Raw genomic sequence first — 22,454 nt, forward strand, 5'->3', positions numbered from 1 at the left:
TTAAATGATTTGTACATACAGAGTACTCAAATCTAATAAACATTATGTAGCTTTAGGACTTCACTTACACTGTGATAATTATGCTAATTCTTACAAATTATCAGACTTGAACTGAAAGCACTGCCCCTGTGTGTACGCCCCTTCATATGCTTAGAAAAGCAGAATGGTTGTGCCATTGCTCATACAGAAACAGGGGTAGCAGTGTTCTTGTGACTCTCCAGGCTCCAGTGCCATTGCTCATACAGAAACAGTAGGGGTAGCAGTGTTCTTGTCACTTAACAAAAATTGACTGGAAATTAATATTATTGAGGTTAATAATAATGTAGGAACAAAAAAAGAACCACATTATGTGATTTTAGCAAAAGAAATAGGGATTTAAGAAAAAAAATAGGGGTCCAAAACCAAAACACATGAGAGCGGTTTAGTCAAAACCAAAACCAAAACATGAAGTTAATCCAGATCCAAAACCAAAACCATGGCACAGGGGGGTCAGTAAACATCTCTAATTGCCACCTTAATACTATCAATGCGAGTGTCACCGTTTTAAGTGACATCAGTCCACACTATTTTTGGTTACCACATCTTTGGACTGGTTATGAGGATTTGAAATAAGCTGAAAGGAATGCTTGAAATGTGTGAAAACATCCTTTTATTGGTACGTATAACATAGCTGTTTAAGACGGTGTCCTTAACTATACTGCATTATTGTGGCACCCCATCCCTTTGTTGTGTATATATATAATATATAAATGCTTAGTGGCGTCTGTCTGTCTGTGTGTGTGTGTGTGTGTAAAAAAAAAAACAACCAAGTTGCAGCGCCACCTGCTGGGCAGAGTTATACACTGACCTACTAAATTCTTAGTGTGTGTGGGGAAAAAAATTCAAAAAGGGCTGAAATTTGGTAGGGCTCAAACTCATTTTCGTGAGGAAATTTTACCTCATGAACACACATGTGTAGAGGCGTGCGTTAGTGTGTGTGTGTGTGTGTGTGTGTGGAAAAAATATTTTCTCAGAAAGGGCTCATCCAATTGACCTGAAATTTGGTATACTGACATTATTTGACAAAAAAATTAGAATAGTCAAGTCAGTTAACTTCCATCATCCCCCCTTCTCCCCGTGGGAGGGGTAGTAAAGGCTAAATTTACGAGTTGAGGGGTCAAACTCATTTTCGTGAGGTAATTTTACCTCATGAACACACATTAAAAAGGCCGCTTGCGTCGGGAAGTAACGCTCTTCCCCTGAGGAGGCCTGGGCTAGGTCCAAATGCATGACAAGAACCTTTTTAAGACCTTAAGTAGCTTGATTTGACTAGAATGCATGAGTATCATGCACGGGTTAACTTGTCTATAATATAAATGTCTAGTGGCGTGTGTTAGTCTGTCTGTGTGTGTGTGTGGAAAATATAAAACCAAGCTGCAGCGCCACCTGCTGGGCGGAGTTATACACTGACCTACTAAATTCTTAGTGTGTGTGGAAAAAAAAATTCAGAAAGGGCTGAAATTTGGTATACTAAGATGTTCTTAATTTGTTAATTTAATTTGTTAATTGTTAAAAGTGTTTATAAAGATTTAAAAAATATATATATATATTTCTTAAAGGAGAAGTGACAGTTGGGAGTGGTTGGTGGTTGCCGGGGGTGACAGTGGGGAGTGGTTGGTGGTTGAAGCCTGGGCTATGGCCCAAATGCATGACAAGAACCTTTTTAACACCTTAAGTAGCTTGATTTGACTAGAATGCATGAGTATCATGCACGGGTTAACTTGTGTATATATATATATATATATATATATATATATGAATTGGTGGACTGGCTATGATTCTCGGACTGCTGGTTTGCGTGTACTCATTTTATGTCAAGAAAGGCAAGAAATCTAATACCTCCAGGAATAAACTGCACCTGCTGCAGCCTATCTCTGCATTCCTTCGCTGTCTACACAGACCACTGCAAATAGGTATTTCTTTAAACTCCCTTAACTTTGTGGCTTTTACTCTTAAATCACAATGTTTAACAAATTTATTTTACAACTTTCCTTTTATGGCATTATCTTCAGGACTGTATCATCCTTCACTCTTACTGCAGCACAAACATTAGTCTACATTGCCCCTTCATTACTCCACACACCTAAGTTAACACTCATGAACTTTTGTCCTATTTAATTTCCCTAACTGGAACTGCCTCCTACCTCTCACCAGAAAATGAAAGGTCACACACTTTACAATCCTCTTACCTATCTTTCTCCCTCTCTGCTTCTATTAGTTGGAGATATATCACCTAATCCAGGTCCCTTACACTCCTCCAATACACATATATCAGAACACTACCAAAATCATGTAAACCTGATATGCATCACCTGTCATCCTTCTATTCCAAAGTCCATTAAATGTGCCCTTTGGAATACACATTCTGTTTGTAATAAACTTACCTCCATGCACGATCTCTTCTTCTCAAACAAACTGAAATTCTGGCAATAGCTGAAACATAGTTTGCACAATCAGACACTGCCTGCTCTGCAGCCGTTTCACATGGTGGCCTCCATTTCACCCAAACCTAGAGGCAGACAAGGAGGTGGGATTGGAGTCCTTCTCTCCCCATAGTGCACATTCACAGTTCTACCTAATGCCCCACTTACGTTTACATCTTTTGAAGTACATGCTGTTCAGATTTTTAACGCATTTTCTATGTGTATTGCTGTGATCTATCACCCCATTGGGCCGCACCAACTTTTTTTGATGATTCCTCTGCATGGCTCCCTCACTTATCTTCTGACATATCCACCATCATCATGGGTGGTTTCGGCATTCATAATCCACTTTCCAATGTTGCTTCCAAACTACTCTCTCTGACCTTCTCGCTCGACCTCTCCCAGTGGATTAAATCCTCTGCTCATCATAGCCTTTGCCTTGATCTTGTTTCTCTGGACTATGCTCAGTTTCTGATTTCCTTAACACACTTTTCACCCTTTCGGGTCATCACCTTATCAGCTACACGCTCGCCCCCAGTACTTTAACTTCTCTGTTGTCAAACTCTACCAAGCCTTCTCATACCTGCAGAAATCTTAAATCTATTAATCTTCAACAATAATCCACCTCTCTCCAACTCCTTCTTCTCTCCCCAATATCTACATTCTCCTCCCCCGATATGGCATAGCTCATTTTCATCATAACCTAGCAACAGCCCTTGTTCAAGTGGCTCCAGCGAATATTCATACTTCACGTTGAATTCGATGTCAACGGTGGCAAACTCAGGTAACACGAAACCTTCAAAAACTTTCCCGTAAAGCAGAACGTCACTGATGTAAATCTCGGACCTCTAATTATTTCTTCATATATGCTTCTACCACTCCTATTGAAATGCTCTGGACACTGCAAAACAAACATACTACTAATCTCTCATCTATGCTCAGGCTTCAATCCGTAAAAGCATGTTTAACACAGTAAAATCTCTTTTCAACCCTCCCACCCCAAACCCTCAGACTACTATCAATGCCCAAGATCTTGCTTCCTATTTCAAGGACAAGATTGATACGATCCAACTTTAAATGGTATCATCTCCCTCCAAAGGCAATCAGCTCCTCTGATACCCATCATCCTCTGATACCCTCTCTTTATTTGATCTAACAAATGAAGATGAAATATCCACTTTCTTCTTATCTTCGTACTCTACCTCCTGTCATCTTGATCCTATACCATCATAAATTAGTAGACTAAAATCTGTAATCTCTCTCTCACTACTGATATCTCCTCATCATTATACAAGCATGCAGTGATTACTCCTATTCTGAAAAAAAAAAATTCTGAACCAAATCTCTCTCAAATTGCCGTCCCATCTTTCAGCTCCCATGCCACTTCAAGTTTCTAGAGAGATTTGACTACACTCGCCTCACACACTTTCTTTCTGCAAACAACCTATTGAATCCTTTTCAGTTAGGCTTTCACTCTCAACACTCCACAGAGACTGCTTTAATTACGGTTGTCAGTGATATGATCACTGCTAAAAACAAAGGCCATTACTTGCTTCTAAGTCTCCTGGATCTCTCTGCTGCATTCAACACTGTTCACCACTCTCTTCTCATGCAAACGTTACAATCCCTAGGTCTTCAAGATACTGTCCTATTCTGGTTCTCATCCTACCTTTCTAATCGCTCTTTCAGTGTTCATTTCTCTGGATTCAGCTCTGCTCCTTCCTTTATCAGTTCAAGTGCCACAAGGCTCAGTGATAGGTCCTCTGCTGTTCTCTCTATACCACTTCTCTTGGAAAACTAGTAGGCTCCTTTGGATTTCAGTATTATCTCTATGCGGATGATACACAAATTTATCTATCCTCTTATGATCTCTCGCCATCTATGTTGCCCGCATTCCTGACTGTCTTTCTGCCATTTCATCTTGGATATCCTCTCCCCAGCTCAAACTCAATCTTTCAAAAACAGAATTAATAATATTCCCACCCACCAACAGAAGTTACCTATCTGACATTTCTATCTCTGTTGATAACATGACCATAAATCCCAGCCTGCAAGCTCGCTGCCTAGGTGTGATCCTTGACTCGCAACTATCCTTTGTTCCTAACATCGACTTTATATCTAGATCAGGTTATATACCTCTAAAAAACATTTCCAGAATATGCACATATCTTATATAAGACACTGCAGAAAATTAAATTTATGCACTCATCATCTCCTGCATTGACAATTGTAATTCTCTCCTTACTGGTCTTCTCCTAAACATACTTAAAATCCTATGATCTATTTATCACATATTGGCTACACTGATTTTCCTTGCAAATCGTTTTCCCTCTGCTAAGCTACTTTGTCAGTCTCTACATTGGTTGCCTGTTTTTGATAGAATTCAATATAAAATTCTTCAACTAACAAACAAGGCCATCAACAAAACTGCACCAATATACATCTCCTCGCTTGTCTCAAAATAATTCCCAACTCAGCAACTCCATTCTGCATAAGGTCTGTGTCTCTCGCCTACTCTCATTACATCCTCCCACTCCCACTTACAGGACTTTTTTTTCGAGCTGCACTCACTCTGTGGAATTCCTTTCCTCACACAATAAGACTTTCCTCTGGACTACAAACCTTCAAGCATTCTCAGAAAACCCACCTCTTCAGGCAAGCTTATATTATTCCTCAACCAGCCTCTTAACCTCACTAGGTTATCTTATTACCACCCTTTACACAGTTCTTCCAAAACATCAACCCTCTGACTCCAGACTAACATTGCTGTGTGACTGAATCGCATAACATATGAATCACTTTTTACCTTTGCAATCTGGCTGGACCAATATGCAGAATGTAGATTTGACCTCATCTATCCGACTCCCATTGACCTATAGATTGTAAACTTGCGAGCAGGGCCCTCTTACCCAGGGCCTGATCAACCACTAGGCTGACCAGGCTGCAGCCTGGGGTGCTGGGTCCCGGGGGGCGCTGCCCTGTGGGTTTTTTTCAGGGTGGGGGAGGGGGGGGGTGGAGGGCTCGACAATCAAAAGCAATGGTGGTCAGTGGTTAGCAACACACAGCCAATCGCCAGGCTGCCTGTTGCTGTGCAGCAGACAGGAAGCAGGACGTCTTCACTTCCTATCTGCTGATCTGAGGAGAGGAGCGACGCTGGCACAACTACAGGTAATTGAAGGGGGGAACTGCCCTGCATATCTATAGGGAGGGGGGGGAACTGCCCTGCATATCTATAGGGAGGGGGGGAACTACCCTGCATATCTATAGGGAGGGGGGGAACTGCCCTGCATATCTATAGGAAGGGGGGGAAACTGCCCTGCATATCTATAGGAAGGGGGGGGAACTGCCCTGCATATCTATAGGGAGGGGGGGGAACTGCCCTGCATATCTATAGGGAGGGGGGGGGAACTGCCCTGCATATCTATAGGGAGGGGGGGGAACTGCCCTGCATATCTATAGGGAGGGGGGGGAACTGCCCTGCATATCTATAGGGAGGGGGGGGGGAACTGCCCTGCATATCTAAAGGGAGGGGGGGGGGGAACTGCCCTGCACATCTATAGGGAGGGGGGGGAACTGCCCTGCATATCTATAGGGAGGGGGGGAACTGCCCTGCATATCTATAGGGAGGGGGGGGAACTGCCCTGCATATCTATAGGGAGGGGGGGAACTGCCCTGCATATCTATAGGGGGGGAACTGCCCTGCATATCTATAGGGAGGGGGGGGAACTGCCCTGCATATCTATAGGGAGGGGGGGGGGAACTGCCCTGCATATCTATAGGGAGGGGGGGGGAACTGCCCTGCATATCTATAGGGAGGGGGGGGGAACTGCCCTGCATATCTATAGGGAGGGGGGGAACTGCCCTGCATATCTATAGGGAGGGAGGGAACTGCCCTGCATATCTATAGGGAGGGGGGGAACTGCCCTGCATATTTATAAGGAGGGGGGGAACTGCCCTGCATATCTATAGGGAGGGGGGAACTGCCCTGCATATCTATAAGGAGGGGGGGAACTGCCCTGCATATCTATAGGGAGGGGTAACTGCCCTGCATATCTATAGGAAGGGGGGGAACTACCCTGCATATCTATAGGGAGGGGGGGAACTACCCTGCATATCTATAGGGAGGGGGGGAACTACACTGCATATCTATAGAGAGGGGGGGAACTACCCTGCATATCTATAGGGAGGGGGGGGACTACCCTGCATATCTATAGGGAGGGAGAGGGGGGACTGTCATGCATATGTATAGGGAGGGAGAGGGGGACTGTCATACAAATCTATAGGGTGGGAGGGGGGGCTGCCATGAAAATCTATAGGGAGGGAGAGAGGTTGATATGTATGAAGGAGGGCAGAGGAGGGGGGCTGATATATGTGACTGGGGGAGTTTTGATGTGACGGGGGGTGATAGCTAGCTAGCAGAGTGGAGGTAAGGAAAATGGCTGCAGCAGGGGTTAAGGAAAATGGCTGTGGGGGGGTTGTGGTTAAGGAAAATGGCTGCAGGGGGTATTTAAAAAATACAGCAGCTTTTGGGGGCAGAATCTCATGATTGTGTGGTGGTCACATGGGTGATCTCAGCAATCACTAGAATACTAAATATTAGTGAGATGGGGCTGGTAGAGGTTTGTATTTGATTGACAACAAATATTCAGATATTGCTTATATATGCCGGTCCAATGGGGTACTTTTAGCTGGCCATAATGGAGTGTTTTGTTTTAACTAAAGGGCCTAATCATTCAGGGTTTGCATCATAATACATTTTTGCATTTTCAAAACAGGACGCCAACTTTCCAGAAGCCAGCGAGAGGATAACAAAGTTGCAAGAGAGAAGAGCAAGAACAGGTAAGAGACAATGGCACAATCTGTCTAAATTTGAATGCTGGAGAATACACCTGAACATTCATATTCAGGAGTGTTCCTATACACCTATATATTCGGAGGAGGGGGGGGGGGGGCGCTGCGGCCGTATTAGCCTAGGGCGGCCAGAACCCTTAATCAGGCCCTGCTCTTACCTCTTTGTCTGTTTTACCCAGTACTGTTTATTACCGTGTTTGCCCTCAATTGGAAAGCGCTAAGCTACATTAATTAAAGGCATTTTTGCAGTCAGTTTGCAGACACACTGCACCAGCCACATTTCCCTGTACTCTCATAAAAATGCAAACTGTGTTTTATCTTTTTTCTCTGGGTCTTCTCACTTTTAGATTTGCTACAACAGCGGCATTGTTAACTTTTTAGCTGTTCAGAAAATGGATCACTTTTTTATATGCAACAATAATAAAAAAAATTACACGATTAGAAGTTTTGTGACACAGTAAAGAATGGGTTTTGTATAATAGGCATCATTGTAGATTGTGTTTCTGACTCTAGTGGCGTGCCACCATACATAAACATACATTACTATAAGTTCCACGTGGTGGTGCTGAGCAGGACATGCTCCCTTCAGCCACCTAGGTGTTACTTCCACAATCTCCCTGAAATAATTTTTATAAAGTAAACAGGTATAATGTATCATTATCATCATAGTTTATTTCTAATTATAAATTATTAAAGTAATTCTATCGTTTTTTCAAATAAGCATTGCATAGGCGATTGTATTGTGTTTCCAATGCACAAAGTAATTTATTTTAGCAGATGCAAAGTTTTAACAGTTCAATACATGATTATAATATAATACAGTACAGCACAACCAATACCAAAAGATACATACATACCGCTGCGCTTGCATGCGCTTCGCTGCGCTCCCACGGGTACCGGTGGACAGTAGTTCACCCTTGAATACTGTGGTCAGAGAAGACAAGCTAGTGGGAGCACAGCTATGATTATATACATTCAGTGTTACAGAGAGAACAATGTAGATGATGTGGCTTGTTTCTATAGGTCCAGACTTCAGTGGGGTCCAGGGTAAACAGGTCATAGGCTAGTTCAAACAACCCCCTCAACATTCCAGATCATTCTCCCGCCCAGAAATCAGTTACAACTAGTCCATTAGCATTTTACAGTTTGATATCACTCTGACTATTTATTCTCTAACATCAATAACTAGAGTATGCAATATGCGATCTTTACGGCGAAAGAACTGGACAACTGCTGATGAATAGGGGAATAAAATGATATCAGACATGACACATTTCCTATAACCTGAACCTTAAATAACACTAAAGTGTACATATAATCATAATATATAAACTAATAATAAACTAAATACTATCTGCTCATAAATCACTGTGGATCGGAATCATTTTATATATGAAATATATAAATAACTAAATGTTGTAGCGCGAGTGTGTGCGTATTTTACCGTGCGATCGCAGTATGCCAGGTGTAACAACAAAACAATATTAACCAATATACTTTCGTTCATCCAATTATACGACTTCGACAAAATATATTAATTCAATTAATAGATTGATAGAATAATAATCTTATGGAGTTAATGAATGGCATGAAATGTGATTGGTTTGACAAGTCTATAAATAATTTGTACATGTGAAAACCTGACTTGCACGTCTGATGAAATCACCTGGGGGTTGTTTCTAAAACCTGGGCGGCTGTTTCAAACTCCAAAACCGTTGTTGGTTTGGTGCGAAAGCAACACTGTTTGAAAAACTAATTATTGCCATTTCGGCTTTGAAACCCGCAAGATTTTAACATGAACTTTGATAGGAGTCTGAACAGCTAGGTAAAAGGAGAGGGATGAGAGTACATTTGAAATTTATGCTTATTGAGAGTTGTCAAGGGAGAAATATAGACTTTTCAAATGATGTAAACTGAGTACTTGTAAACTGTTATGAGCAGATGTTGGGGAGCGTCATCACACCATGCCCAACATTCAGTGAGGAGCAGCACAGCAAGATGGCACATAGTGATGAAGGGAGGGGGGGGGGGAGTAGATGGCACTGAGTGATGAAGGGGGGGGGGCAGGATGGGACAGAGTGATGAAGGGGGGAAGCAAAATGGCACAGAGTGATGAAGGGGGGAGCAGGATAGCACAGTGTGATAGGGGGGAGCAGGATGGCACAGTGTGATGAAGGGGGAGCAAAAGCAACATGGCACAGGGTGATGAAGGGGGGGCAGGATGGCACAGAGTGATGAAGGGGGGAATCAGGATAGCACAGTGTGATGGGGGAAGCAGGATGACACAGTGTGATGAAGGGGGAGCAAAAGCAACATGGCACAGGGTGATGAAGGAGGGACAGGAGAAGTGGGGAGCAAAAGCAGCATGGCACAGTGTGATGAAGCGGGGAGCAAAAGCAGCATGGAGGGAGCAGTGTGATCATAAGGGGGCACAACATAGTGATAAAGGGGCACAGTAATGTTTGTGTGATGGCACAGGGGGCTTGTGGCAATGTAGTATGTGTGTGTGATGGCACAGGGGCCTTGTGGCAATGTAGTATGTGTGTGATGGCAAAGGGGGCTTGTGGCAATGTAGTGTGTGCGTGTGGTGTCACAGGGAGCTTGTGGAAATGTAGTGTGTGTGATGTCACAGGGGGCCTGTGGCAATGTAGTGTGTGTGTGTGTGTGTGTGATGGCACAGGGGGATTGTGGCAATGTAGTGTGTGTGTGTGTGATGGCACAGGGGGATTGTGGCAATGTAGTGTGTGTGTGATGGTACAGGGGGCTTGTGGTAATATAGTGTGTGAGGTATGTGGTGGCTAATTAATGAGTGCTATTTTGTTTGTGGGATGATGGTGGGACAATTAATTTAAGATGGGATGTTTGGGGGCTATTAATTGAATGTGGGGCTGAGTTTGAGCAGCACGAGGTCTAATTATTAAATGTGAATATGAATTATTCAATGGCAGTGACTGTCGCGGGAAATAGGTATATTTATTATACGTCAATGCTATTAATTTATTGCTGGTTTCATTGGTGCCATCACACACACACACATATACTACATTGCCACAAGTCCCCTTTGCCATCACACACACACATACTACATTGCCACAAGTCCCCTTTGCCATCACACACACATTACATTGCCACAAGTCCCCTTTGCCATCACACACACATTACATTGTCACAAGGCCCCTGTACTGTCACACACACATACTACATTGCCACAAGCTCCCTGTGCCATCACTCACACATTACTGTGCCCCTTCATCACCATGTTGTGCCCTCTTATGATCAAACTGCTCCCTCCATGCTGCTTTTGCTCCCCGCTTCATCACACTGTTTGGAGGGAGGGAAATAGGTTTATTTATCAAATGGGAATACTATTATTTTAATGTTGGGGCTGGAGGATAGCTTAAGTATTAATTGTGGATCCTATTGATTAAAGCTGGGGCTGGTTGAAATTTTCTAAATGTACCCATTTTTTTCCAAATAGGGCCCACAACATTCCAGCATCCAGACAAGCCACAACTAACGAAACCAACAGCCACAGGTGGTGAAAGTGACAAGAACAGGTAGGAGAGAGCAGGATAGTCTGTCAAATGTTCTGATTCTAGTGGGACAATCCTGATTTTTGCTGACTGTTCTGCCTAATCTAAGCAGCATGTCAAAACTGTGCACTCTTTATATACACACTGCATTCTTTCTATACTACATTATGGTGCTAGCTGTCCTTCGTGGGCTTGCCACACCCCCTCTAGTGGTTTGGTTATGCCTCTCTAGTGGCTGACCACTTTGGTGGGCCTCTATCATTGTATTCCCCTGAGGGCCCTTCAGACATTGAATGGGGCCCTTAAAGAAGACTGTGTCGTCACACTGCAGGGCAAAGTTCTTACACATCAAAAAGAAAATGGGCGGGGAATAAAGGGCTGCTGCAGCCACAGGAGGCGGATCTCCCCTGCTGATGCAATGCACCACATATGAGGCGGAGCCGAGACATATCCTGCCATGTCACATCATAAAAGGCATTAATGTGTTTTAATTATTTATTTTAAATGCAATAACAGGGCATGCTCAATGTGTCCAATCCAATGCAAACAGACTGACAAACGTAAGCAGTGAAATATACCAAGTGCCTGACATGTTTACTTCACACAATAAACATAGCTAATTATCTTCACTCATAAATAAATTATCCCATGGTTTAATCAACAGGTTCTTCAGACAGGGGCCCCCACCCTTAGCACAGCAACACTTCAATGAGGTGGTAACAGGTGAATTCACCTAAAACAAAACAATCTCAATTCTGTTCAAACCTGATTTTCTCAGTAGCTAGCAATGCTACCTTGCAGCACTGGGTAAAGGTCTCAATTCCCACCATGGCCCCTATATGTTTGGAGTTTATTAATTTTTGTTTAGAGTTGTTAATTTATTTTATAATATAATGTTTTTAATGCGTTCTTATGTAACCTTATAATGCACATATGTTTGTATATTATTCTGCATTCTGTTCAGTCAGTTAATATACAGGAAGTACCGTTTAGGCAGAGCGTAGTTACACCGAGACTCAATTCGAAATGCATCTTGAGATCAGCTTGGATTTGAATATGGTCGGAATTACGCTCATGTTCCGTGCTCTAATTTGAATCAGGCCCACTGTCTATGCATAGTAGGGAATTTAGACTGTAAGCTCCAGTGAGGCAGGGGGGTGCCCAATGACACCACCTAAAACAATTCATACATTTGACATTTGTTGCATCCACAGAATTTTGACCAGCTCAAATGTAATGAAGCACATATAACCACTAGGGGTATGATAGAATGTATCTTTTAACTATTGAAAATCAGGTGCCGTTGCCTTAGTAATACTGGTGGTGTGCTTCTCTATGGCTTGCGGTCTACTGCAAAATAGGCCATTACATGAAATCACAATAGGCCATTACAATTTGTTTTCTATGCATAGGTATACTCACCAGTCTGTTGGTGTGCCGGTAGTAGGTCATAGTACATCAATACCCTCTATGATCTCACATGCCAGAATTTGTCACAGCTCCTCATCATATTGGGAGAAAAGCGCTATATAAATGAATAATATTGTTATTATAAATTAGAGATGAGCGCACTCGGATTTCCTGAATCCGAGCCCACCCGAACGTTGCCGATCCGAGACGAATCCGAGACAGATCCGGGTATTGACGCCAAATGAAAACCTGAAACCGAGGCTCTGAGACATAATCCAGCTGTCGGATCTTGCGATACTCGGATCCTATAAATTCCCCGCTAGTCGTCGCCATCTTCACTCGGGCATTGATCAGGGTAGAGGGAGGGTGTGTTAGGTGGTCCTCTGTCCTGGTAGATCTCGTGCTGTGCTGTGCTGTGCTGTGCTGTGTTCTGCAGTATCAGTTCAGTGGTGCTGTGTGCTGTGCTCTGTCAATTTTGAGTTCAGTGGTGCTGTTGGGTCCTGTGTGCTGTGTCCTGTTCAGTCCAGTGGTCCTGTGTCCTGTGCTCTGTGCTTCTAAGGGCATAGTTATTTCCCCAATATTCCCAAGTGTTTAAAAAATTAGAAAAAAGTTATAAAAAAAAATACAAAAAAATAATTATAAATTTTTTTAATTACAACAAAATTTGCAAAACCAATCCTGCAGTATAAGCCCATTGGTACTGCAATATTACCAAGTTCACACATTCTGCAGTATCTTGTGCTACATATAATGGAGAGAAAAAATTTGGAGGATAAAGTAGGGAAAGATCAAGACCCACTTCCTCCTAATGCTGAAGCTGCTGCCACTAGTCATGACATAGACGATGAAATGCCATCAACGTCGTCTTCCAAGCCCGATGCCCAATCTCCTAGTACAGGGCATGTAAAATCCAAAAAGCCCAAGTTCTCAACACGTAGTGGCAAGGAACGGCTTAGGCCCTGGCCCGTGTTCATGACTAGTGGTCCATCTTCACCCAAGGATCTTAGCCCTCTTCCTCCTCCCCCCCCTACAAAAAATTGAAGAGAGTTATGCTGTCAGCAACAAAACAGCAAACAACTCTGCCTTCTAAAGAGAATTTATCACAAATCCCCAAGGCGAGTCCAAGGGTGTTGGTGGTTGTCAAGCCTGACCTTCCCATCACTGTACGGGAAGAGGTGGCTCGGGAGGAGGCTATTGATGATGTAGCTGGCGCTGTGGAGGAACTTGATGATGAGGATGGTGATGTGGTTATTGAAAATGAGGCAACAGGGGGGGAAACAGCTGATGTCCATGGGATGAAAAAGCCCATCGTCATGCCTGGTCATAAGACCAAAAAATGCACCTCTTCGGTCTGGAGTTATTTTTATCCAAATCCGGACAACCAATGTATGGCCATATGTAGCTTATGTAAAGCTCAAATAAGCAGGGGTAAGGATCTTGCACACCTAGGGACATCCTCCCTTATACGTCACCTGAATAATCTTCATAGTTCAGTGGTTAGTTCAGGAACTGGGGCTAGGACCGTCATCGGTACAGGGACACCTAAATCCCGTGGTCCAGTTGGATACACACCAGCAACACCCTCCTCGTCAACTTCCTCCACGATCTCCATCAGATTCAGTCCTGCAGCCCAAGTCAGCAGCCAGACTGAGTCCTCTCCAATACGGGATTCATCCGAGGAATCCTGCAGCGGTACGCCTACTACTGCCACTGCTGCCGTTGCTGCTGTTAGTCGGTCATCTTCCCAGAGGGGAAGTCGTAAGACCGCTAAGTCTTTCACAAAACAATTGACCGTCCAACAGTCGTTTGCCATGACCACAAAATACGATAGTAGTCACCCTATTGCAAAGCGTATAACTGCGGCTGTAACTGCAATGTTGGTGTTAGACGTGCCCCCGGTGTCCGCCATCAGTGGAGTGGGATTTAGAGGGTTGATGGAGGTATTGTGTCCCCGGTACCAAATCCTGTCGAGATTCCACTTCACTAGGCAGGCGATACCAAAAATGTACAGAGAAGTATGATCAAGTGTCCTCAGTGCTCTAAAAAATGCGGTTGTACCCACTGTCCACTTAACCACGGACATGTGGACAAGTGGTTCTGGGCAAACGAAGGACTATATGACTGTGACAGCCCACTGGGTAGATGCATCCCCTTCCACAGCAACAGCAACAGCTGCATCAGTAGCAGCATCTACAAAATGGCTGCTCGTGCAAAGGCAGGCAACATTGTGTATTACAGGCTTTAATAAGAGGCACAACGCTGACAACATATTAGAGAAACTGAGGGAAATTATCTCCCAGTGACTTACCCCACTTAGACTCTCATGGGGATTTGTGGTGTCAGACAATGCCAGTAATATTGTGCGGGCATTAAATATGGGCAATTTCCAGCACGTCCCATGTTTTGCCCACACCATTAATTTGGTGGTGCAGCATTACCTCAAGAGTGACAGGGGTGTGCAGGAGATGCTTGCGGTGGCGCGCAAAATTGCTGGACACTTTCGGCATTCAGCCAGTGCCTACCGTAGACTAGAGGCACATCAAAAAAGCATGAACCTGCCCTGCCATCACCTCAAACAAGAGGTTGTGACGCGCTGGAACTCCACCCTCTATATGCTGCAGAGGATGGAGGAGCAGCAAAAGGCCATTCAGGCCTACACAGCCACCTACGACATAGGCAAAGGAGTGGGGATGCGCCTGAGTCAAGCGCAGTGGAGACTGATTTCCGTGTTGTCCAAGGTTCTCCAGCCGTTTGAACTTGCCACACGAGAAGTCAGTTCCGACACTGCCAGCTTGAGTCAGGTCATTCCCCTGATCAGGCTGTTGCAGAAGCAGCTGGAGAAAGTGAGGGAGGAGCTGGTAAACCATTGCGATTACACCAAGCATGTAGCTCTTGTGGATGTAGCCCTTCGTACGCTTTGCCAGGATCAGAGGATGATCACTTTTTTAAAGTCAGAGGAATACATTCTGGCCACCGTGCTCGATCCTCGGTTTAAAGCATATGTTGTGTCTCTGTTTCCGGCGGACACAAGTCTACAGCGGTGCAAAGACCTTCTGGTCAGGAGATTGTCCTCTGAAGAGGACCGTGACATGCCAACAGCTCCACCCTCATTTTCTTCCACATCTATGGCTGCGAGGAAAAAGCTCAGTTTTCCTAAAAGAGCCGCTGGCGGGGATGCTGATAACATCTGGTCCGGACTGAAGGACCTGCCAACCATTGCAGACATGTCTACTGTCGCTGCATTGGATGCTGTCACAATTGAAAAAATGGTGGAGGATTATTTTGCTGACACCATCCAAATAGACATGTCAGACAGTTCATAATGTAACTGGCAGGAAAAAAAGGCAGTTTGGAAGCCCCTGTACAAACTGGCTCTATTTTACCTGAGTTGTCCCCCCTCCAGTGTGTACTCGGAAAGAGTTTTTAGTGCAGCGGGGAACCTGGTCAGTGAGCGGCGAAGGAGGTTGCTTCCTCACAACGTTGAAAAAATGATGTTTATAAAAATGAATAATCAATTCCTCAATGAAGTACAGCACTGCCCTCCAGATAGTACAGAGGGACCTGTGGTTGTGGAGTCCAGCGGGGACGAATTGATAATGTGTGAGGAGGAGGAAGTACACACTGTAGGGGGAGAGGAATCAGAGGTTGAGGATGAGGACGACATCTTTCCTCAGTAGAGCCTGTTTAGTTTGTACAGGGAGAGATGAATTGTTTTTTTGGTGTGGGGGCCCAAACAAACCAATCATTTCAGCCACAGTTGTTTGGTAGGCCCTGTCGCTGAAATGATTGGTTTGTTAAAGTGTGCATGTCCTATTTCAACAACATAAGGGTGGGTGGGAGGACCCAAGGACAATTCCATCTTGCAACTTTTTTTTGGCATTATGTGACCATTCAACAGTCGTTTGCCATGTTCAAAAAGTAAAAGAAAATGTCAACAAATTCAAAAAATGTAATCAAAAGTTAAATGCCCTGTCATTATTTAAAACAAGAGGTATTGACGTGCTAGAATTAGTGTAGTGTTAATATGTTATAAACACTACACTTGGAACTTGGAGGAGGTATTGTGGCCCCGGTATCAAATTTAGTACCGGGGCCACCCCACTACGCAGTCCAGATACTTGTTTGGTGGAATTCTGACCAGTTGAGGGTGTATTTATTATATTGTGGCCCCGGTATCAAATTTAGTACCGGGGCCACCCCATTACGCAGTCCAGACACTTGTTTGGTGGAATTCTGACCAGTTGAGGGTGTATTTATTATATTGTGGCCCCGGTATCAAATTTAGTACCGGGGCCACCCCACTATGCAGTCCAGAATTTTTTTTGGGTGAATTCAGAGCTGTGGAGAGTTTTATATTAATTATATTGTGGTGACCACTCCTCTACGCAGTCCAGATACATTTATTGGTGCGAATCATACAAGTTCAGGGTTTTTAAATTATATTGTGGTGACCCACTCCTCTACGCAGTCCAGGTACATTTATTGGTGCGAATCATAAAAGTTCAGGGTTTTTAATTTATATTGTGGTGACCACTTCTCTACGCAGTACAGGTACATTTTTTGGTGCGATTAAGACCAGTTGATGGTTTTCTTATTATATTGTGGTGACCACTCCTCTACGCAGTCCAGATACATTTATTGGTGCGAATCATACAAGTTCAGGGTTTTTAATTTATATTGTGGTGACCACTCCTCTACGCAGTCCAGGTACATTTTTTGGTGCGATTAAGACCAGTTGATGGTTTTCTTATTATATTGTGGGGACCACTCCACTACGCAGTCCAAAAAGATACCTCGTTGCAACGTTTTGGACTAATAACAATATTGTGAGGTGTTCAGAATACACTGTAAATTAGTGGAAATGATTGTTATTGATTGTTATTGAGGTTAATAATAGTGTAGGAGTGAAAATAAGCCCAAAAACTTGATTTTTTAACTTTTTATGCTTTTTTCAAAAAAAATCCGAATCCAAAACCTTAAATCCGAACCAACACCTTTCGGCAGGTGTTTTGCAAAACAAATCCAAACCCAAAACATCACGAAAATCCAAATCCAAAACACAAAACACGAGACACCAAAAGTCGCCGGTGCACATCCCTTTTATAAATTGAAAATGCTGATATTTGTTGTGCTTAAATTGTTCAGACTTACATCTATGTTTTCATTTTACAGGGCCATCCCACCTCTTGAAAATCATGCTGTAAAGCAGGAACCTGCAGAAAAATGTGTGAATGCAAATGCAGAGATAGAGGAAGACACCTTGATCAATGAATTTTGTGGACATTGACACTGCCCCACCTGTGCCTGCAGAAAGCCAGCCATGTAAGCAGCCTGCCAATGTGTTCAATCCTCCTCCTCCACATTACCCTTTAATTGACATGGCAGCTGCTCTTTTGAAACACACAAACACAATGCAGACAAAAGTCAGCAGTTGACCCAAATTAATCAACAATTGAAAATGGTAGTAAAATACCAAACACCACTGTTCACACAAGACTGACAAATGAATTGGAGAGCATAGATAAGAATTTAACACAGATGACCATGGCATTAAATGCTTTCAGAGCATCAGTCGGAGCTCAACTCAAATGTCCAAAATGCAGCTTCCAAATACACCAAGATTTGCTGCACACTTGCTGATTGTCTCCAAATTAAAGCAGTATAGCCACCATGCAATCCACTTCTGGTACTATTACCCCATCAAGAAGCAGTGTATGCACCAGGGGTGGCAGAGGAAGATGTCAGTGTTGAATTCACAGAAGAGCCAAGCTCTAAAACAGGAGAAGAGAAATAGTGTATTATGTTACTGAACAAGATATGTTGCTATATTCATGTTCTATACAGTATTTTTAATAATACAAATTTAATGTTAGGAATTACAAATGATTCTTTATTACCTTTTTTAAACTTAAATATTGGATGGTTCATCTCCTTTAACAATGGTTTGCTCAATAATTGGAGTTTTGGTTAAACAGAAAATTAAAGAGACCAATAAAAATTTGTTGGTATTAATATCTTTATATTATATTAACATGCATCTGTGAACAATTCTATAACTACAGTTAGGGAATGCCTCAGTAGAGACAAAAATATAACACTACATGTACCAGGTAAAGGGTCACAAATGAGCAATGCACTAAATAGGGACAGACCAATATTTTATTATGTTATTTCGTTTTTATTTACTGCTCTGTTAATAAGTACACCAAACACTTATATGTAAAAAAAAAAATATTCTCTACCTGACCTGCCTCCCCCCCCCTCTATATTGTCCACATGGTACGAGCACCCCTGCTTCCGCGCTGTCTGCTACAATAGGCTAAAATAGGCCCATTTAGATTTAAAAACAGGGCTTAGGGACTTTAATAAATAGACCCTTAGGGCCTTTTCATCAAGGCAAGCATTCTGAGCGCAACCTGTGTTTAGTATTAAACACGCATATTTAGTCTTTTCATACTTGTGAATTCATCATGGCACGGATCTCAAGATACGTGCGCTGTTGGAATTGGATGCAGGTCTGCTGTGCTTTACTACACAAGACGCTGCAGGATACATTCAATACCTATGTAGATCATTAATTAGCAAAAGAACACACAGGAAAATAAAATAAATATTGAATTAATGTTACCTGTTATCAATATAGGCATTAATGATAAAACAGTTTTTTTTTTTTTTTAAAAAAGTTTTTACCCCTATGAAATACATATAATAGGATGTTTTTAATGTCTACCGAGCCTAAAATACATTTTTACAGTTGCTGGGGATTGCAAACACATGTTATATCATGCATACTAGACTGTCATCACTACTGATCAGATCTTGCACTAGCCCTTTAGCTGAAGCAAGAGATATGGTTGAAATACAAGTAACTTTGAGACGCTCAGAACTGGATCCGGACATGGCTGTGTGTGCTTGAGTTTGGCATGCCCCCTACTGTACATTGATGATGGCAAAACGCCCCTTTCACACCCCGTTCACGCCCCAAAATCGTAGGAGTCATATGTTTTCTTTGCGTACGCAGCAGAAAGGGCTGCGTTCTGGGCAAGAGCAGAGCGGTTTTGCATACGAAAAGTGGCAGATGCTTGCCTTGATGAATCAGGCTCCTAGGGCTAGATTTACTAAGCTGTGGGGATGTTGCCTATAGCAACCAATCAGATTCTAGCTTTCATTTATTTAGTACCTTCTACAAAATGATAGCTAGAATCTGATTGGTTGCTATAGGCAACATCCCCACTTTTTCAAACCCGCAGCTTAGTAAATCTGGCCCCTAGTGTTTTAGGCGGCCCATAAACATCGGAACTCCAGAACCTACTAGGTTCGCCTAATAGTAGCACTGGCTCTGATCATAATTCACTCAGGTTAATTACCTATACTGATAAAAATAAACTGTAGTGTGGTGTAATTTAGTGTCGTGTACTGTAATGTGGTGAATCTGAGTAATCCAGTAGAGTTGACAAAATTGCAAATATAACAACCATAAATATAAAAAGGTAGTATTACCCCTTGTGGTTAAAAGAGCATAGGCAAACCAGCTTGTAAGATTGGATAATATATATTAATTTTTTAATATGTGTCACGTTTTCATTTGTGAAGCATTTTTTTGCATGGTTTAATGTGCGTCTGTCAGGATTGTGGACAGAAGCCGATACAGAAACAGTGATAGATACAGGAGGTTCACTGCATCCCAGTATGCTTAGACTGTGCATATGGCTTCCTTCAAACACTCTGACCCAGGTGCTGGAGATTCGTTAGCATTGTGAGAACTGGACTAATTGGCTTTTTGTATTGGTTCTGGTGGGTTTATTAGGCTCTCAGTGCCATTCACTCATTGCCATTTATAGTGTTTGCTACCCTAGTATTTGTGCTGTGTATTACACTAGTCTTCTTGTGTTTTGACCCTGCAATGTTTACAATTACTACAAGGAGGGTACCACTGCACTAGGTATCGCTATTCCAGTATCAAAATATAATTACAAATGTTAGAATAGTTTACTGGGTGGTGCACTATTACACAAATAGCTATTATTGAAGCATGAAGAGGATAGGAAGAATTGTGTATTGGAAGGCACTCAGCGATCTACTTGTTAAAAATAAAAAACTTGTACTTTATTAATATACTTAAAATAGACCTCCTAATTGAATAGCGAAATATTAAAGTGACTAAAGTGAATTAAAATAGCAAATTAAATTGCTATGCCCTGCTACTTGTTATCAATATATATAAAGCTAATCTATATATAATAGTCACTCCTCTTCTAATTATATATGACTACCTAAGATACCATTGCAACTGAAAATGTATGCTGTGTGTACTGAGGTTATCTTTATTGGAACCAATGGTCATATGATTATAGTTGACACAATTTATAAGGTAATGAGCTTATATATTGACTCAAACCTCTGGTGATGTAAGGAACATTTTATTATATAAGTATATTCTCATGTTTATATAAGCTCACACCAAGTTGAGTATTGATATATGTTATTATTAAGTAGTATTTCTGGGGCTAAAAGGAACTCTGACTAATGTTGATTAGTTTGTATAATCTAGTAATCCTTTGTCCCTGTAATATACTACTGAACTGCTAACAAACAGGCGCTTGATATGTCTGTAGTTCTCCTGCTAATATTGATAGTGCCGTTTGTGCAGTCCTGCATACACACACCAGTGGACTGCTACCAATCAAGCACCTGATATATCTGTTAGTTCACCTCCTAAATAGCGGTAGTGCCGTTTGGCAATCATTAGAGATGGTCACTGACCCCCGTGTTTTGGTTTTGGATTCGGTTTTGGATCTGGATTACCGTCGTGTTTTGGTTTTGGTTTTGGTTTTGCAAAACCGCCATTGCGTGTTTTGGTTTTGGTTTTGGTTTTGTTTGGTTTTGTTTTGCTATTTTTTGGGAAAATCCATGTTTTTGGGCCTAAATTAACCCAATTTAGTGCTCCAACTGTTTTAGAGACAAGTAATCTAATTGTTGAGGTAATAAATCATCCAAAAAAACTGTTTAATTCTTCGTTGGTAGGCCTATTCTACACACAAAACAGATTGTCTTCCTCTCCATCTATGCATATTGGCAATGCAGCCATCGTCTTTGAATGTATATTACACCCTACACTTATAGTTAAATATGTAAAGAAATGGAAAAAGCCAGTTTGCTTTCTGTCTCTCAAGGCCCCCCTCCACTTGTATAAAATAGCAAAAAATTCAGCCATTATAGACTGTACAATATTAATTGACATGGAGAAAGCCAGTTTGGTTTCTGTCTCTCTAGGCCCCCCTCCACTTGTATAAAATACTAAAAAATTCAGCCATTATAGACTGTACAATATTAATTGACATGGAGAAAGACAGTTTGGGGTCACTCTGTCTCTCTAGGCCCCCCTCCACTTGTATAAAATACCAAAAAATTCAGCCATTATAGACTGTACAATATTAATTGACATGGAGAAAGCCAGTTTGGTTTCTGTCTCTCTAGGCCCCCCTCCACTTGTATAAAATACTAAAAAATTCAGCCATTATAGACTGTACAATATTATGAAAAATGGACAAAGCCAGTTTAGGGTCACTCTGTCTATGACACCCTACCCTTAAGGATAAATTGCCCTAACAGCAGCCTTTCAAGATGGTATGTGATATGGAAATGCCACAAGTCCCTTTCCTCTTTGGGGGTAGATTGCACCCTACACTTACATAGAAAGTTTTAAAAAGATGTTATCGGCATCATCTTCAGCTTCATCCTCACCCTCATCAGTGTGTACGTCATCATCACAGACTATCAATTCATCGCCGCTTGAATCCGCCATTAGAGAACAGTCAGTGCTTGGATGTCTTGGATGGTGAAGGCCTTCCTCGTGGAAGATGTAGTTCATTTTTATAAACATCATTTTCTCCACATTTTTGGGAAGTAACCTTCTACGGCGATCACTGACTAAGTTCCCTGCTGTGCTGAACACTCGTTCAGAGTACACACTGGAGGGTGGGCAGCTTAGGTATTGCAAAGCAAGTTTGTACATGGGTTTCCAAATGGCTTGCTTTTCTTCCCAGTAAGGAAAGGGACTGTCTGACATTTCCATATCAACTACCTCTTGAAAGTAATCCTCCACCATCCTTTGCATGTTTATACTCATATTGGATGGACTTATGGGCAAAGTGACACTTTTTTTTGAAAAATCCTTCAAACCAGCCCAGATGTTAAA

At 42.3% G+C, this 22,454-nt stretch overlaps 1 long non-coding RNA gene across 1 annotated transcript in view; it reads left to right on the forward strand.

Moving 5' to 3' along the window:
• LOC142152821 (uncharacterized) overlaps nt 1-18,071 on the forward strand; it is a 22,745-nt gene extending 4,674 nt beyond the window's left edge. The window contains exons 2-3 of the long non-coding RNA XR_012691402.1: nt 10,792-10,870; nt 17,429-18,071. This is a non-coding gene — a long non-coding RNA (uncharacterized LOC142152821). The remainder of the gene's footprint in view (nt 1-10,791; nt 10,871-17,428) is intronic.
• Nucleotides 18,072-22,454: the final 4,383 nt, after the last annotated feature.

This window comes from Mixophyes fleayi, chromosome 4 (genome assembly GCF_038048845.1).
Source record: "Mixophyes fleayi isolate aMixFle1 chromosome 4, aMixFle1.hap1, whole genome shotgun sequence".
NCBI lineage: Eukaryota > Metazoa > Chordata > Amphibia > Anura > Limnodynastidae > Mixophyes > Mixophyes fleayi.